This window comes from Papaver somniferum, chromosome 9 (assembly GCF_003573695.1).
Source record: "Papaver somniferum cultivar HN1 chromosome 9, ASM357369v1, whole genome shotgun sequence".
NCBI lineage: Eukaryota > Viridiplantae > Streptophyta > Magnoliopsida > Ranunculales > Papaveraceae > Papaver > Papaver somniferum.
This window is the reverse complement of record NC_039366.1, coordinates 51,131,716-51,151,033: the sequence shown is the minus strand read 5'-3', so window position 1 is coordinate 51,151,033 and position 19,318 is coordinate 51,131,716. Positions and strand designations below refer to the sequence as shown.

At 38.0% G+C, this 19,318-nt stretch overlaps 1 long non-coding RNA gene across 7 annotated transcripts; it reads left to right on the top strand.

Annotated features, from left to right (window-relative positions):
- The first annotated feature begins 10,554 nt into the window (after positions 1-10,554).
- Positions 10,555-15,332, top strand: LOC113309775. 7 transcript variants are annotated; one of them, XR_003340747.1, is made up of 7 exons: positions 10,555-11,606; positions 11,930-11,985; positions 12,152-12,257; positions 13,631-13,785; positions 14,297-14,336; positions 14,467-14,566; positions 14,728-15,332. It is a non-coding gene; the product is annotated as an uncharacterized LOC113309775 (long non-coding RNA). The 7 variants fall into 7 exon arrangements; XR_003340743.1 differs by having other exon boundaries at positions 10,555-10,781; positions 10,913-11,606; positions 12,152-13,785; positions 14,467-15,332; XR_003340746.1 differs by having other exon boundaries at positions 13,672-13,785; positions 14,467-15,332.
- The last annotated feature ends 3,986 nt before the right edge of the window (positions 15,333-19,318 follow it).

The window sequence follows — 19,318 nt, the reverse complement described above, 5'->3', positions numbered from 1 at the left end:
TTCCTAAAAATACATAAAAACACAATATTAGTACAAAAATAGAGTTGCAACAATACGGACATTGAGGACAAATTAGACACAAAAATGTGTCTATCAAATACCCCCAAACTTATTATTTGCTAGTCCTCGAGCAAAACTAATAAAAAATAAATAAAACCGAGTTAATCTCGGGAGGGTTTACCAGAGGTGTGCCCACAAAACCATTACTCCAGACCCTAGCTTATATATGCAGAACCTTGCAAGGCACTAAAGAATCTCCTTGGTTGGCATACTTATTGACTATAAGAGGAAGTACCCTGATGCGAAATTCCAATTGTTGTACACGAGTTTGCACTCAAGCATACTAAAATTCATATATAAGTGACAGAACTCTACTCAGATAGTCGCACTATGGACATCAATATCCGGAGTCAAAACTAATCACATGGATAGATCAAGCAGATGAATATAGAAAAGCATAGATGGTTTTGATGTTTACTAAGTGACCGGCGTTTCCCATATCTGTCTGAAGGCCTCCGCCAAAATGAACCTATCCTACTGGATTGAGATACTAGTCTGACTAATATCAACACACTGGCATATACAAGGGTACCAGTGGTCGATAACCTAACTCTAGGTCAACACAACTGGCATATACAAGGGTACCAGTGGTCGACTTTATTGAATTTATTCCTTTTGGTCAAATGGTATGGTCTCAATTTTTATTTTTTTTCTTTTTTTTCAACTTTTTTTTTTCAGCTTTTTTTTCTTCATGGTATCTCAATCACTCTAATTCACCCTAGCATTGGTAACAACTTGAATCGTGATCCCCACCAAATCACTTAGAAACATATTTAAAAAGAAAACAACATCAAAAAAAAAGAAGTGAAAAGGACTCAACGAGATATGGTGAAACTATCATGTTATTCCTAACAACTGAGCTCTGTGCTTTTATGAATAGACTCTTTAGATGTTGACATCTAATCAGATTGGTTCCTCAACTCCTACAATCAAAATGCTTCCATCCACTTAGATTAGTTAGTGCAATCCTTAATAAGCATAAATTTCTAGTCTCTGGAGCTTATTTATTGCAACTAAGAACTTTCTCCCACACCCCCAAACTTGAATCTAACATTGTCCTCAATGTTCTAAAGATGAAATTAAAAGCATGAACAAGGAGAAACTGTTACCATTTGAAGCGAAAGAGTTAAGGAAATATATTACCGTGTTGCATGAGCATGGGATACCTCCCAAGAAGTGTTAAGTTTAAAGTCTTCAGCCAGAATTAGGAAAGGATTAGTCAACTCGAACCATAAAGTAACAGTCGAAATAACTGTGGGTCTTCAAAACTAAATAGAGATGACCAAAGGAAACTACAATGAACCAAGAAAGTGAACAAGACTAGCATGCCCTTAATTAGTTTCCTGATTAAGAAATTTATATCTAATTGTGGTTCAGGTTCAGGTTCTATGAAAGGGTCTAAATAGAAAATTTTCATTGGCTGCGTTTCTTCATAGGTGGGATCCGAATCATTAGGTCCCAGAGTCTGGAAAAACTCAAATATGATCTTAGAAGCGCACAATAATAACCTAAATAACTGAGAATCCTCTAAGTCAATAAGATTTGACTTACATAATTGACCACAATGAGAGTAGTGGTCATTCTTAAGCAAATGTGTCGATTCTAATTTCCTAAAGCATTTAGGTTTAGTCTCACAACTTAATATTCGACACATTTGGAATATAAACGTTCCCACAGTTGGAAGAAAACTATTTGGTGGGAAAACAAAGTCAATCTGGGGATCATAGCCTGGGCAAACCACATCAACCAGAGGATGGGTTTCTAACGACTGAACTTCTTCCTGGACAGCATTAGGTTCGGGAAAACGAGTATGAAGGTAATCTTGTAAAATTTTCGAGGCAGAGATATCAAGTCCTAAGTGAAGGGACTTTCTGAGAGTTAAAGGTAAGGCACTAGGAAGGTGATAATCACCCCCAAACTTAGAGTTTTCAGTGTCTCTAGATAGACTAGTTACAATCTCCCTAATTTCTGGATCATTAGATTCTTGAAAATGGTCAATTGATTCTTCTAATTTATTATCAGGTAGTGCATCTTTACTCATCTCTACGGGTATATATTCTTCATCTAATACTAATGTTTCTAAGTCGCTAGACTCTAAAATAGCATTTTCGGAATAAACCCATTCCTCTAAACCACTATCAGCTTCGTAATCAAAAGGAAAAACTACATCGTCTAAAACGGTGGTATCCCTAATCAAATCCTCGTCCTTTTGAATAGGTGAATAATCATAAAAATTATTTGGATTTGAACTAGAAATAATATAATCATTATAAAGCTCAATTGGATTAATAGATTCCTGATCACTATGCCTACATATTTCAGATTCTTCATTACTACTATCCTCATCATCATAATAGTACAAAGATGATTGAACCTTATCTAAATAAATAGTGTCTTTTATTCTAGCCTCGTCCTCTAAATTAGGAAAATATTCACTATTGATATCAAGGGTAGAATTAGAAACCCTATTTTGGAAATTTAGATTATTTCGAGCAACATTAGCCAACTGTTCATTTTCTGCCTCTAGACGTGCCTGAATTTCACTGAGCATAACACTTATACGTTTACCACTCTCTTTTATCATCTCTGAATATCGTGTACACTCTTCTTTTGAACTATTCATTGCAACTAAACATTTATACGTCCTTTCAATCCGTTGTTGGGTCTCTTCTAGAGATGGAACAGGTTCAGAAATATCATAATCAAGACTAGTTTCCAAAAACGAGTAGCCAGTACTACAGTGTTCCTGATTTTCTTGCTCGTAAGACCAATTCGCGTGTGGATAGTAATTGGGCTCACCATGGTATGAACCATAACCTTGAAAAGGTTGGCGTTCCCAACTACTATTCCCACCATGGTCATAAAAATGATGATGTCCATATTCAAATTCAGATCGATACTCATTGTATTGGATTCTGTCATACCAGTTCGACATTCTTAATTACAAGGGAATTCTATACAATCACAAACAAGGATGACTCGACCAAATCAAACCTACTGATTTCTGGCAAACAAAAAGCATGATGGCTCCACTTAGATTGTTTTCTAGACCAGCTTTTATTCCTTCGAAAAGGAATTCGTTACAACTTGAGCACACCCCTTTGGAATCAATCCGAGCTAATGTAAGTTGAATCGAGGCGAAGGAAGCTCAGTGGAGCTTTGATACCCAAAGCCTCACCGGTATTACAAGGCGGCGCAGTCACGCATTCAACTTATAGAAACCATCAAGAACTTTGAAGTATGCTTAAAAGAGTAACCAATATTTTTCTAAAGATTTTCCTACCAAGCTCGTTACCCTATCGGTCTTGTTCTAATCAAATTTTAAGCTTGGGTTCGCGTTAGGTTTCGTTTTCCTAAGGCGGGCAAGAAGGGAACGGTGATGAAATCCGAACCCTTATCTTATATGGACAGTTCTTTCCCTTTACTAGGAAATTAAAGCAGCCGGTTCAGTCCTCAACATATAATCACCTTAAGGCAGACAGTAAACCCGCTGACAGGAGATTCGCGGGTGTTTAGAAGTTTACCTCCCGTACCAGACGGGCGAAGAACCGCTGTAGTCGACTCGGGCCACTGACTCCGGTGTCAGTGTGCGAACCCGAGGGGCCGAGACGATATTGTAATCGTCGTCCTTCCCTGCAAATAGTTTATATTTAAATATTTTTTTTATATAACCCTTCCGTAGGGTTTAAAATTAAAATAAATTGACCAAAGTCCAGTCCAATGAAAAGAAATACAAAAAATAATAATAATAATTCCAAAAATAAAATAAAATGGAAAGTCTCTTAAAAAATAAAAATCTCTCTCTTTTTTTTCTCTCTCTCTCTTTTCTTTATTTTTTTTGCTTTGTCTTTTTTCCTTCTCTTTTAGCTTTAAGCTTTGTTTCCAAGGTCTTTAGTATCCAACTTCAAGCCTGTAATACAAAGACACAACCAAAGAGACGTAAAAAGAACAAATGGAAAAATAAAAAATAATAAAAACCTAAAAATTCTACCTAAGCACAAATCCGCGTCGGCGGCGCCAAAATGATTAATATTTTTGATTGTGGTTGTAGTAATGAGGTTCAAACTCTCGGACTTGTGAAGATTAAATTTAAAGATTTAATAAAATTATATACAAAATTATTAACAATGGGTGCGAGAGGTAACCAAGACACTAGATTCCACTATTATGCAAAATTGAATGATAAATATTTCAAAACTCTATTCAATTATTAAGTCCTCTTTTATCTTTAATTCACTATCAATCATACAGATTCTCAAACATTATTTGTAAATCTTAAGCATAAATTATCAAGAGATTAAACCAAGCATAACTTATCAAACTGAATAACAAATAATTAAGACAATCATTCAAACAATTTAAAACTCTGCAAAAGCAGCGATTAGGTGAATTATATAATTAAATGAAATAGTTACCCATTTATGTTGCGTATATAGCTTCCTCCATTTCATTGGTTACGAGGGAATTAGCTCATCATAGTATAAATGCTCTCAAAATAATTTATTATGGCTCAAAAATGGTTTACAAATGATGAGAAGAAGAGAAAATGGTGTAAACAGCTAATGTGCGACCCACAGGAAGCGTCACACAAGAACGATAAAAGAGAAGTGCTATTGTCGTTGTGGTTCTAAGACCCACACCTATGACCCACGAAGACTTGTCGTTGTCACTGTTGAAGAACGACGGTTCCTGGACGTCCATTCTTCATGTTCTTGAGTTGCAGCAGCAGAAAACTTTTCCTGCAACTCGTGATTTCTTCGTTCTCTTGTCTCTGCTAACTCCCCAAACTCTCGACACCCTTCTCCTCAACCCCAGCAACCTATTTATACTCAACAGGTCGACCAAATCTTTGTAATAACTTCAATATAATCTGGCAGTGAAGAGAATATTTCCGATATATTTTTTTTATTCTTCTGACTTGTTACGGGATTTGTTTCCTGGTTTATCTCTTTCACGCGTCTTCTCTGAGCTGTAGAATTTTTTTCCAACCAATACAGTCGACCCATGCACGTATCTTCCATCCAAAAATTCCGAGAATAGAATATCTTCCCTGTTTTGAGAATATCTTCCCTTTTTTGCATCCCACGATTATCCAGCCCAAATAACTCGATTCGAACACCCATACCATCCCTGTTAGGCTATAACAGGTCCAACCCAATGAAAACTAGCCCTTGAATCTCCTTATATCACGTCCAAAATTTGCTTCAACAATTACGCAGGTGAAGAACTATTTTTCCCGCCAAAACTCGGTTCAAATGGGGAAGAAACTGGTAGCCCCCTATCCAGAGTAGGGGTGCGAATAGCAGCTTCCTTGGGGGTGACCTGGGGGTGCCCCTTAGTAATTAGTTACCCCTTATCCAAAAGAGAGAGTCCGAATAACACTTGTCCTCCGGGTGCCAAAATCAACTTTTCGAGCCGAATTTTCCAAAAATGTTTATTTCCTAAAAATACATAAAAACACAATATTAGTACAAAAATAGAGTTGCAACAATACGGACATTGAGGACAAATTAGACACAAAAATGTGTCTATTAGACAATCAATCAAGTCTACGCACAACGTGGAACTGGTTTAACCACGATTTCCTACTTTCCCACTTCTTCACCCACAGCAACCATCACACTTACTGGGATCAATGTGTCTATTATTCTTGCAATATAAATAAGTTTCTGAATCAACGATTGAACGACAATAATTTTCGACCAATAAGAAATTATCACTCAATCGATCAGAACTTATCTCATCCGAACTCAACAGTTCACCAACTTGCAAAATTTATCAACACATTCACAATCCATGATCATCATTGATCTCACACATACTTCTCAGCTTCTCTCCTGCAGATTGACCCCCATCCCTCTTTGTGACCGAATTGACTTTGGAACGAACATTTTCTTGGTTTAGGCCGGAGTCCTACAGATTGATCTCTCGAAATTAAAGAACTCTCGTGTGGTGCATCTGTTTAAAAAAGGTTTAAGCAATTTGCTCGGTCGAAGAGTTTCCGCGTGCATGCTCGAGTCTCCACTTTTCTAAAAAAACAGTAAATCGTTTTCACCCATCAACAGATTGGCGACCGTAGTGTGAGATCATTCTCTCGGTTGCAATCTCAATTCCTCAAAGATGGTTGATCATATCTAGGTCGGGCTCAGTTACAAATCCTAACCCAAACAATGCTAGCACTAGCAACAGTGGTGGTGCTCCAGTCACTCCTCCCATTTCCAATAGTGGCGCTTTTGATACCACCCCTCCTCAAACCAACATCGGAAATAACCCTCTCTTCGGCCGATCTCCTGAAGAAATCAGAGAAAATCCACCTACCATAACTGATCTCATGAAGATTCAGAAAATTCTCTCCAAGAATCAAATAGACATGTCCACAACACAGAAAGAGTTATGCATTCATCTCAAGAATCTCATAGATAAGTTGTCGCCTGAACAAGCTCAACTCCAACGTCAGGCGGAAAAAGAAAAAAGCCAAGGAAGCATCCTCAGCTGCTGATCCTGAAATATCCCTAATCCATATCCTAGAGGATGATGAAGTCTGTGTTGCAGACAATCCACCAGCGAAAGAGCCATCAAGTTTCATCACTCGTGAAGATTTGGAGCGCCTCTTGGAGAATCGCGGGAAAAAAAAGACATCCTTTGTCCATCGTCACCAATGTCCATACCCCGCTGCTACACAAAGAATTCCTCTTCCGAAGGGTTATACTTCTCCAACATTCACGCACTATGATGGAACATGCAATACTCGAGAACATGTTTCTCGATTCCTGAAATCGTTGGGCGAACATGAGCACAACCATGTCGTACGTCTGAAGGAATTTTTAAAGTCTCTGACAAGAAGAGCATACACATGGTACAACAACATCGCACCAGGAAGCATCACCAGTTGGGGAGAAATGATTAATGTTTTCTACCAAAAATACTTTTTCGTCTCGGAACAAGTTACTCTCTCGGATCTGAAAAGGATGTTTCAGAAGAACAATAAGCATTCGAACGATTATGTGTAAAGGTTCAGAATCCAAGCCTTAGATTGTCATGACCTAAATGTCACTGAATAGAAACTGGTAGACTTGTGCATTAATGGAATGATCCCGGTCTACAGAGATTTACTGTAAAATCTTTGATTCCAGACTTTCTCAGAGCTTCATGAAGCATCCAAGTGGTCAGCAACTACTGCTCCATCCTTATTGGAAAGGGAAATAGCTACAAAAGTCGAGGAACCACGGGAAACTCAAGGCAACAACAGACGCATGTTCAATAAACAATACAACCTTCAACCTTCCACGAATGTTGTTGCTGAAGGGAGCAAGAGAAAATCCGAAACAAAACATCATAAGAACGCCTCTCCAACATCCCAGGCTCCTTCAGAAGCATTAAGGAAGGATAACCAACTGAAAATGCACAAGCACCGACTCAGCGTCAGCAAAACGACCTGAGAGACCCAGACTTTCCTTTTCCCATTAAAGAGGTGATTGAGTTATTAGAAGTTTGGATCCAAGATGGTGCAATCAAATTTCCTTACATCAGGAAAGAACCGACTGAGGAGGAAATGGAGAATCCTCGTTATTGTCGTTTTCATAGGTTTGTCAGTCATCCAACAAGCAATTGCAAAGTTTTGAAGCGCATCTTCAAGGAAAATGTCGATTCAGGAGAACTCAATCTGGGGACTGAAGGAGTACACAGGAATCTTCTCCCAATTATGACTTTCACTCTCTCCGAACAACCTGTCAAAGAGGCAGTTCAATCCCTGATCAAGCATATATGTGAATTTCTTTATCTGTTAAAGGATCAAATGAAGGACATGTTCACGGCTCTGAATCACATAGTTTTAGGGAAACGCATGTCCACTCCAGAAACGCTCCCTGAACCTTCAGCCACAGACAAGGAAATGTACGATTGGGGACTTCTCACCACAGTCAATCTCAAGGGAAATGAATTCAAGAGAGCATTGGTTGATGTTGGCACTGCTGTCAATATTATACCTTTGAAGACCCTCAGAGATCAGGCATCACTCGACAAGAAGCTACTCATGTTCCCATCTCAATCAGGGTTCATGGAGGAATACCCAGAGATACATACGACTACATCATTCTCAAAATGAAGATTGGTGCAACCTGGACAGAAACCAAGTTTCACATAATCAGGGAAGATCCAGATATGACATGATCCTCGGACGGACGTGGATCCATGCTGAAAAGATAACTACTGATGAAGCGCTTTCGGTTGCACACTTCTCTGACGAGAAAATTTTCGAAGATTTGGTGGACATTCCATCAGGGCACCTGGAGGAATTTCGAGCTCTAATGAAACTGAAGCAAGAACCTGGAGAATCTGCATTGATATTTCTCAAGAGATTTCATCCTCAGGCAAGTCTTACTCCTCTTATATCGATGGCATATATTCTCTCACATGCTCTCCTAGCATGGGGACTTAATCCTGCTAGCAACTCTTTTGTTGTGAAGCGCTATGAATGAATAGCTTCGCCACAACAATATTTTTCCAAGTGGTTGAATATGGAACCTCTCAGAATCGAGCATCTCACTGGGAAATTCATTGCTGAAATGATGTCCAAACGCAACAAAGAGTATCTTGGTATTCTCCCTTGCATGAGTGTCCATATGTGCCACAAGATCGGAAGGTTTTAATGACTGAATGAGCATGGAATCCAACTGTAAACGAATGCCAAACCAGCGTAAGATATTCAGAGTAAGAGCAATCAAGCCTAACAAATTTCAAGAAGGAAATTTGTTTCTCAAAGCAACTAAACGCAATCTTCATTCTGCAAAGAATTCCAATTGGTAAGGACCTTTCATGATTACCAAGTCTGTTGGTGGTGGATACTACAAGTTAGCTGATACGGATGGCAAGACGAGCATGCCGGTGATACAAGAAAATTGTCTCAAAGCATTTGACGTCTGAGACATTCGACATTTTAGGTGTTAGATGTTCAAGGTACGAACGCCCAACGCATCCAAAATTGCATTTAGGATTTTCTTTCACCTGTATTTTCAATTCCTCCAAAACGTATGCAATACTTGCATCCAATATTTGAGTTTCAGCAATTAATTAAAGTTCATTTTACTTAAAGAGAATCCATATCAAATCCAAAAGAAAATCCTCAATCAGTCACTTGTCCAAAACTAATCAAAAATCAAAACCAAATATATATGCTTCCCTCCTTAAGATGTAGAGAAAATTGAATTTGAGTTGAAAAGATGTTGAGAAGATCGGATTTGAGTTGATATTATGTAGAAAATAAAAGAAGTTGTTGTAAGTAGAGAAGATTGAAGTTGAGTTGAATTTATAGGGAATTGGAAAATGTGGCCGTTTTTTGGCTGTTGGAAATTTACCGTTGTCGATCCACATTGAGCCGAGGCTCGTCTCAACTAGGACCGAGGCTCGTCTGAGTTGGAGCCGAGTATCGATTCAGTTGGAGCCGTTCGGTTCAAACTGCAACGTCGAATTTCTTTGTCTCGATAAACCCATTGTCCACTGCCCAAAATTAACTTTGATCATCCACCTAGCCCGCCAAACACTCTAATAGATGTGTCTCATTGGACTTGCTCTAACTAATCATTGTTCTTGTAATTAAAAGTGTATGATGAGTCTGCACTACATCAACTTTTTACCATTTGCTCCCAAGAAATAATAAATCCGGTATCTAGATTCCCATCTTTCATAGTAGGGTCAATTGTCTCCTATCACGCTCGCCTCGTCGCAGGCCAAGTAGTAGGACCTCTTTATGGAAGGTACCAAGGTAAGGTTCCCTTCCATCTGTTCAAAAATTGATTCCACGAAAAAATGGACCCAAATGGCTGATGTCACTGCCCATATCAGGTTTGCGCAAAGCATGGCATCACCTTATCTTAGTGATTAAAGTGCTCTACTACGTTGCCAGTCATAACTCTCATTAGTCATTAGTCATTAGGCCTATTCCTATACATATGTCAACCATCAAGTTTTGTCATATATACACCCATTATGGGTATGCCTAACTGTCAAATTCATATGCCAATATGTCAGGAATAACATATAGGCATACACGATAGAGTTTCCAGCGAGCGATAGAGATTCTATTGCTTTGCCGAGCGACAGAGATTTTATCGTTACAATATTTCTTTATCTCCAGCGATATTCTCTTTATCTCTGAGTAATTTTATATATATATATATAAAAATTTTTCTTCTCTCCTACTTTTTCATTATTCTAATATATTTTTATATTTAAAGGGTCTCACTGATTATATTATAATATTAAAACTTTTATAAATACCCCACCACACAAAAACAAGTATATTTCTTATTCATTAGGGTCCCATCCAACACAATCATTGGTACAAAACAAAGCTAGTTTGCCTGCGTTAGTGGTGGTCAGGATTTGTCCGGACAAAGATAAATCAAGGGTTATGGTTCTCCAAACCACCCCTACAACACGTGTGGAGTTATTGTCCAGACCTAACCCTTCTTTTGCACGTATGCGTTAAGAGTTTTGTGAGTAATGATCGATGAATGATTAACCAACGAATCGTTCTCTCTCCCTCCCTAGCCGCAAAAAAACCTCAAACCTCAAATTCTTCATTTTCCACCGCTGCTTAATCTCTGAACTTCATTTTCTTCATCTGTAGAAGATTGGATTTTTTTGATATCCATGTCTAACTTAAATCTGTAGAAGAGAGTTGAAGTTTTTCTTAGGCTTTTCTTTTCTACTTTCAGCTAAAGGTTTCTTAAATCAATTTAATTAAATTTTAAGTTGATTTTTATTGTGTTGATAATTTTAGGTCTTCGATTTGATTCCAACCGAATTAACTCTTTCTCTATTGAATTAATTTAACATCCCACCTACGTTTCAGAGATAAGAAGAATGGCAGCGCCACTGATTGAGCTGTGAATTCATGAGCCGGTGAAGATGGGAGGTTTTTAGTAGATTTTTTTCTGTCTCATATGTTGCTGCAACTGAAACGGAACGAAAGATGGTTGTGCTTGAACTGTAAATGTAAAATTCAGGGATTAGGTTGAAGAATATGTGGTGCTTAGATGGGTTCGGTTGAAAATACAGTGAATATGTGGTGATTTAAAACATTTTATTTCTTTTAATTCATTCACGTCTTACCCACTTCCAAATCTAATGTAGTAGAAGTTACACAGACACAAAAATGGAGGACGATATCATTTCTTTCTCTTCGAACTATGATTCACTGTCGTTCTTAAATTTTTAACAAGGGTTTTATTTCCTCCATTTTTATATTTTGATGTATGGAATAATAATTAGAAGATGAATATCGGAACTAAATTAGTGTCAGAAATATCATTATTTCGTTTCCTCCTACAATTGAAACCCTGACTTCAAACCTATAAATCCTTGATTCAAGGTTTCTGAAATTCAAGTTCAAGTTGATTCAAGCTTTGTTAGTGCCTTCGGGATCTAAACTGTTAATGCCAATTCCGTCAAAGGGGATTTACTAATGGGGATTTGTATCAACAAATCTGCGCAGTGTTCAAAGAAAATACCCAGTGACTGATACAAACCCACCTTTCGAAAAGCGGGTAAGAAATTTCAATACTCTCAGTTATTTCGTTAATCACCACCATCAATGGTATTTCTGCATGCTGACCCAATGAGTATTAATTTTAATTTTTTTCTAATTTTTTGTGGAATTTGATTGATTAGTCATTGTAGGGTTGATTTAATTTCTGATTTTTAGATTGAATATGTGTTGGAATTATTGGGGTTTAATTAGAAGCTAAGAATCAGTATGCTTGGATTTGGCTAATAGAATTCCTAAAGCTCTAGAGGAGGTAAAATGTAAGAAGATATGTGATCAATTGGTTTTCTTGAGTTTGAAATATTATGTATATGATCCCTGCAGCTATGGTAACATCAGAGAATGGGGACGGGTTTATCTACATTGATGAATTTATTATGGTATGTAACTTCATCAATTGATCTCTTTCGATATCGATATTTTCCTGTAACTCATACATGATCGACCATATGACGGGTTACAATTTCTGAGTTTGAATTACTATCTATAAGTTCAATTACCTTCTGTTATGAAGTCTCGCGTGATGCTAATATTGTTTGTTTGCAGTTATGGAGCTTTGGGATTTATTTATCTCTCACGTTGAGATTTCCTTGGTGTTTGCGGAAAACACAATCAAACAAATATCTCCGAGGTGCACATATCTTAGCCAAGGGTAACTTACTCAATGCATAACTGCTTAAAATGCCTTCATTTACAAGTTATAAGTACAGTTAATATACAGCGATGGCTAAAGATTATGGCTTTACTTTTTTCTTGGTGCGATGAACATTACTGCCATACTTAATCTATACTTCACTTATCTCCTTTGATGGACTATAAATTTATTTAGGCATTGGTACCTTGTGCTAGGCCACATCTAATTATTTTGCTTTAGCACTACTGTAGTTAGTTAACATGTCAAATTCATCCTTAATGAATACAGGAGATGAATTCGTAGAAGACCCAAATACTTTTGCTGCCAAAGACATGAACCTTTTTGTAGTTAGAACCAGCAGACCTTAACTTTTACAAGATTGTAAATATGCAGAGTGACTGCCTACCAAATTTGTCCTCCCAACAGATAAATCAACGGCTTTGGTTAATCCTTTCTAATATTTGTAATATAACTGTTATTCCCGTATGAATTGTTAAGGGCCTCCTTAGCCAGGCCTCAACTTCCTTTTGCATTAAATTAGTGCAAATGTTTTTCTTTTCTGTTTTGTTTGTCAGAGACACAAAATGTAGAGTTTTACCATTCTTTTTTTAGTTATTACGTTCAGGTGGATTACTTACATAAGCATGGACTTGACCATACTGAGTTAAAGTTAGAAAATGTGCATATAGGTCCAGTGGAGTTATTAGCCACAAGTGCATCCTATTTTATCCCCGCAATCCTAGAAAAATGCCATATTTAACATGACCTTTTTTTGTCATTATACTCTCATCATTTGATTTGTTAAATAGCTGGTACTCCAAGTGATGCAGTGTTAAAGTGGATACTGTATAAGTAGTATGATATTGTCTATGTGCCATATTTGGGGTTTCTATTGTTGGTAAACTAGCATGCAGTTAATGGTCAAACCTTTTAATATGAGCCACCCGAGCAAGCAAGACTTTCTTATATAAATTGAAGTACATGTTCATCTAGGATACGTTTTCGAGTTCTTATGTCATTTTTAATCACCAGCTAAAATAGTTGTGTCGTTTCTCGGGATTCATGGGGAGGGTAAAAGTTTATGTACCTATGTATTCGGCTATGTACTGTATTTAGCTACAAGAAAGAGAAAAGCGAATTAACCATGAAAACTAGAAGTAAGCTTGATTGAGTCATCTGCGAAGTCGGCTCAAAGTCAGAAATTCTTTCATAACAACTTCTTTCGTAATATGCCCTAGACCCTTTTGCTTATAGTAAGTTAAAACTTCCAATTACGGCATGGGCCATAAAGTCTACCATAATATTACTTTAAATCAGTATAGCATTTTTGGCACTTATCATTTGTGCACCTGTATTTTTTTCTTTCGTTTTTCCTTAATATAGTTCTGCAGGGATCGGTCCTGATGGTCAGAAATTTCCTTTTATTCCCAAGGGCGTCTAGAAATTGAATTTTAATGGAGGCATGGGAGTAACAACTGCTTGAGTTAAGGATTAGAATTGGTGGGGTCTAATAATGGAACATGGGACTACCAAAAGAGTGGACGACGTAAGGCTCAGCTTTACAATGTTACCTCATATGCTTCGTAATTCTGATACTTCATTTTTTGCTGGAAGGGTGATTTTTTTGGCTAAATAGGAAGAATAATTAGTGAATATATAAATTTTTATCGTAAAATTTGAACCGACATAGGGTGGGGATTCTTACTAAGACCAGGTAGCTTTTAACTAAGAACAACTGCATCAGCTTAATTAATGTGATGTTACTCATACTCATATAGTATTGAGAACAACATTTATTGGTAGGATGAAGATATGGCACGCGAAGCACATTTTGGGTCAAAAAGAAAATAAATTTGATGAATCCTTTTTGAAATTTGGAATAGAGTGCATATAATAGTATACAGAGAAAGAAGCATTAGAATTCGAAATGGAAATTCTGAATCTGGAAGAAAGCTTTGTTTGTGTCTTTTCCCAATTTTTTTTAAAAGATTGTAATCTGATTAAAAATATAAGTGGCTGGTTAATTTGTGGAACTTATACAAATGTTTTTAACACAGGTATATTCTTGCAAATAGGTTCCGAGGAAAGTTGGTAAAGGTAAAAAATTGTACATTACAGTGTTTTTTGAACCAAATCTTTGTTGCTATTTAAATGTATTAAATGCTTTATGGATCTTTATAGTTATGATATTGTGCCTGTAATTTGTTGTTCGGAACCAAATTTTCAGATACTAACAAGGACGGAATGATCCCCCTCATGTAATTAACGGATATTGCAGATACTCACTTTGCTTCGATACATCCATCTGTCCATGCCACTTCAATATGGTATTTGCTTATATCAAATTTCCGAATCATCTTACACCTTTGTCTAATGATAAAATCCTTTTGAAGTTTTTCAATAGTTGGGTTTTCAAGGCCTCTTCCTTAATTTTTAGGCGGTCATTTGGAACTTGGCATGTTTATATTTTTTAATTGATCATTTATAGGATAGATTGCTGCTCCTTTGAATTGTATTTCTTTTCCTTTGAGAAGCCGAGTATCAACCACGTCGAAGGTTGGGAGCCATACCAAACTCATATCTTTCTTCCAAGGAACTATCTTTAAGCGAGATCAGTGGCAAAACGGGAAACTCTATCATGTGCCGCAAGTAGAAGAGGAGGAGATGGAGGCCTTGGCTCTCTTCTATTAGTTCATCACCAGCGTAATATTTGTCCAGCAGATTGTATTTCAAAACCATACTCATCTTCAATATATTTGCATTAGCTGCTACAGAAAATATAGGGTATTGTAATGATTTATACAACAGGGATATGGCTGCTGCTGACGATGAAGCAGTACTACATGGCATTGGAGAACGTAGGTTGTAATATAGTCTTGCCATTGATGATTTCGGCTATGTTGTTTTTCTTTTGAGATTTACGATTCAGTTATGTGTGCATCTTTGGCCCAAAATTGTTTCGGTAATAGTGTTACTGATGTAAAGGATGCTTTTTTGGTTCTTCAAGCGGTGCAGTAGAGCAGAGATGAGTGTAGACAAGGAAAACTCAATACATTTGTCCTTCAGAAATCCATTAATCTTACTTTCAAGATGTTAAGGAATTGTTTAAGTATGAAGTAATGTTTTTCCTTTTTCTGTGATGTTAGTCGTAAGTACTTGATTCATTTTCCTGCAAAATCAATGGATTGTGCAGCGCAACTTGGTTCCCAAGGTTGTCTATGGTTGACATGTACTTTGTTAATTCCTCTGTATGATCATGTACAGAGTGCCGTTACGGCACGGGTTAAGTCCTAGTCTCTATTATAAAAAAAAAGTGGTGTGTGTAGCCTTACAAATCCGACCATCGATTTCGTCATCTCACGGCACGGATCGGTTCGCTATATGTTTTATATAAACGTCTGATCCGTTGAGTTTCCTGATATGGCCATGTTTCTATTATATGTAAAACAAACTTACATCCCTTGAGTTTCCCGATTTCGAACCGTTGTTGTTTTGGTTTCCTTAATCGATACCAGCTCATGATATTAATATACATCACTCCATTAAATTCGTCATCATCTCCAATTATTTGTTTCTGCATCTCAGAAGAAGAATTGTTTCTTTTCAACTAAAATCTTCTCCCTCGCCTTCTGCTAACCAATAATAACCATCCGTTAATGAGCCGGACAGAAACTAAACATGACCTAGCTACTAACCCTAAACATCGTTAACCTAATTTCCTAATCTAAGCTGGTCACTGTAATAAAACATGTAAGGAAAATCAAGCTACTCATTTCGGAAAGTAAGACCGTTGACGTAGTAAAGAGAATGTGATTCTTTTACCGCATGCGGTCCCACTAATAATTCTCTCTATATCTCTACACCATAGGTTGCTATCATCTTATACAATTGCTATTAACTTTCCAAAAGATTAAGATTAGATGGGAAAATCGCCTATAAATAAACGAGGATATGATCAGTACAGGATATGAGTTTACGAAGAGTTTGTATAATTGAAAATTTTGATCCTGACCAGAACAAGTAAGAAAAAGCCCCCACCATTATTATCCGATGAGCATCAATGTGAGCTATTATTTATTTATTTATCACTTCCTTTAAATTAATCCCTTATTGGCGTTAAACATACTCCATGTGCCTCATTGTGTTATTGAGAAAGATGACCTACCATGATAAAAACCGACTGCTACTTCTAATACTACCAAATACCAAATATGAGATTATTATATATATATATATATATATATATATATATATATATATATATATATATATGCCGGAACTTGCGTAGGGGACTATGGACGGGATGCAAGCCACGAACTAATTTGGCCCGACCAACAAAATACCAGAATTTGTGTAGGGGAATACGGCCGGGGCTGCAGGCTCCGACTAATTTGCCCAGACCAACAAAATAAAAGAATTTGCCTAGGGGGATACGGTCGGGGCCATAGGTCCCGGCTAATTTGACACGACCAACAAAATACTGGAATTTGCGTAGGGGACCACGGACGGGGTTATAGGCCCCGACTAATTTGACACGACCAACAAAATACTAGAATTTCCGTAGGGGACCACGGCCGGGGCTGTAGGCCCCGACTAATTTGACACGACCAGAAAACACTAGAGTCGCCCCAAACAACAACAAAAAATAATCGAAAAAAGGCCGGGGTGATACCTAGTCATTGCTATAAAAAGGTATGAAGGTTGTCTCAATGATAGCTAGGGCTATCAAACGGACATCGTTGAAGGGGGGCCCTGATCCGGCGGTCAGATACTCCATATGGTTTTTTTTTGCAATGGACGGCTAGGAAACTTCGAGTAATATGAAGTTGGTCAACGTGGGTGTGACTACTCTTTTCCCGTAGTCTACGTAATGTATACAGCTCTGAGGATCTGATACTAAGCAGTATTGATACCTTTGTTGAACTGATAATGCTAAGTAATAAATGATATCTAAGATCGCAATGATAACGAAGAACACAAATATAATGTAAAAGCTTCTAAGTTATCATGAGACACAAGATATTACGTGGTTCGACATTTGTCTACGTCCACGGGGTAATGAGTGATTGTTTTGTATTAAGTTTGAGGTGGTTACAAATATCTTAAATGCTTCCCAAAGTAATAGAGAGAACTCAAGTGGAAGTAAATACTTAATTTCTAAACATTAAAGAGGTATAAGCTTAAGACTAGATGTTCTCTCCTAGATATTGAATGCCCTTAGTTTGTTGGTGAGGCTTGGTATTTATAACCCCTCTTGCTCCAGATATATCTTTGCTGCCTCTGAGTCCATCGTTTGCTGATATACCTTTCGTATCAATGGTACCTTCGTCCACCGCGTACCTTCTCCAGTGGTATTTCGCCACCTCAGTTGGCCCAGGTTCCTTCGGGAACTACCCAACCTTAGTACAGGTTGTACCTTCGTTCACCGCCAGCTTCCGCCAATCGGGTTCTGCCACACCTTCTCTCTCCACGTGCCTTGATTCATGCGTGTAGATAAGAGATTTGAGAATTTAATGCTGATTAGATGCGTCATCTACCTCTGTCCCCTCGCCAGCTGCCTCTTTGTAGACTAGGATTTTACCATTCTTATCTTGACTGTTTAGGCCTTCTTTCTTGGGATGAGGTAAAGTAGATTTGCGGAGGTATCCTTTGATACTTAGGCTTCTCATTTCAGCAAAGGCTACACAATTGAATATATGTGCGGCCACTAAGATCGTGACACGTTCTCCACAGAATATTGGTATTCACAGTTTGCCCCTTTTCTTTCATATTCTACCGTTTGGTAGAAGTGGAAGAAAACTTCCGTTACGCCGCCATTTTTGCACGTACCGATTGGGTGGTCCCCACATGTCCTTTCATGCAATAATTTCCCCTTGAATTTCGGGACATCCAAATTTTTGGATTCTCCAGCCGCCTATAAGAAGGGAACAAAGAGAAGGAGTTTTTATTAATTATCTTTCTCCTTCTTCTTCGAACTGTCGCCCTCCATCTCTTTCATTTAGATTCTTACGCTGCCAACTTCTCTTTCTCTCCTTCGATCTTTCGAGTGCTTTGGATTCACAGTTGATTGTGCAAGTAAGTGATGCTCGTTTCTTTAGTGTTGATTCTCTTCATATCGTGCCATGTGTCTTCTTCTTTGAGTAGGGTATTACTGATGTTGCGATTATTATCTGCATGTGAGAGTTTTAGATCTATTTTAATTGCTTGCGTTGTAATGGAACTTGGGTTTCCCTCCATTTTGATTCTTGAAGATAATTCTGCCATGATCGTTCCTTGCCTGCAATTTTGATTTTCGTGATGTATGATATTCATTTTTTGCCTTATGGTTTGTTCAAACCGTTCCTTTGGTTGGTTTAGTGAAACACATGCCCAAAGTATGTCGGTTTTTGCCCCTTTCTGCTTTTGGAATGCTGTGATTTTCCTCCGCCATTGTTGATGGAGATGTTCTTCCTGATGGTGTTAGGTATCATGAAGCTTCCAAAGAAACCTACGCGTAAGGGTCCAAAGATATCTTCGTCGACTGATCCCCCTCCGAGAATGGATCATCCTGATGCTACGCCATCTCCTCCTCCTGAGGACTCTGAGGTGCCTGCTGGTACTGAGGTGGCTACGGTTGTTGAGGGGGTTGCGGACCCTGATGTTGAAGACCTTCCGCCTCCTCCTCCTCCTCACTATGAGCTTCAGAGGCTCCAACTGCGTGACAAGGACAACTTTGCTCATCTGTCTATTGCTGAGATTACCAAGTCTTTTCGCATCCATAAATTCGAGATTTCCTTCGTCAATGGCCCTGATGTTCTCACTGAGTCTCTCATCCGGGATTTTCCTTATGATGAGAATAACCTCCTCATTAGCGTTGGCTAATTGGCCTATGTATGCTCCTCCCTTGTTTAGTAGAAAGGATCCCTTCTACTATGATGTTTTGTCTTCGAGGGATGACCCGGCAAACAAGACTTAGGTTAGAGGAGTTATGCAATATAGTGGTAATTACTAACGTGCCCTTCGCGAAAGCTGGTACCTGTAGCAAGGGAAAAATAACCCTGGAGTCTTATGACCCCTTTGCTGAGGGGAGATCTAAGCGG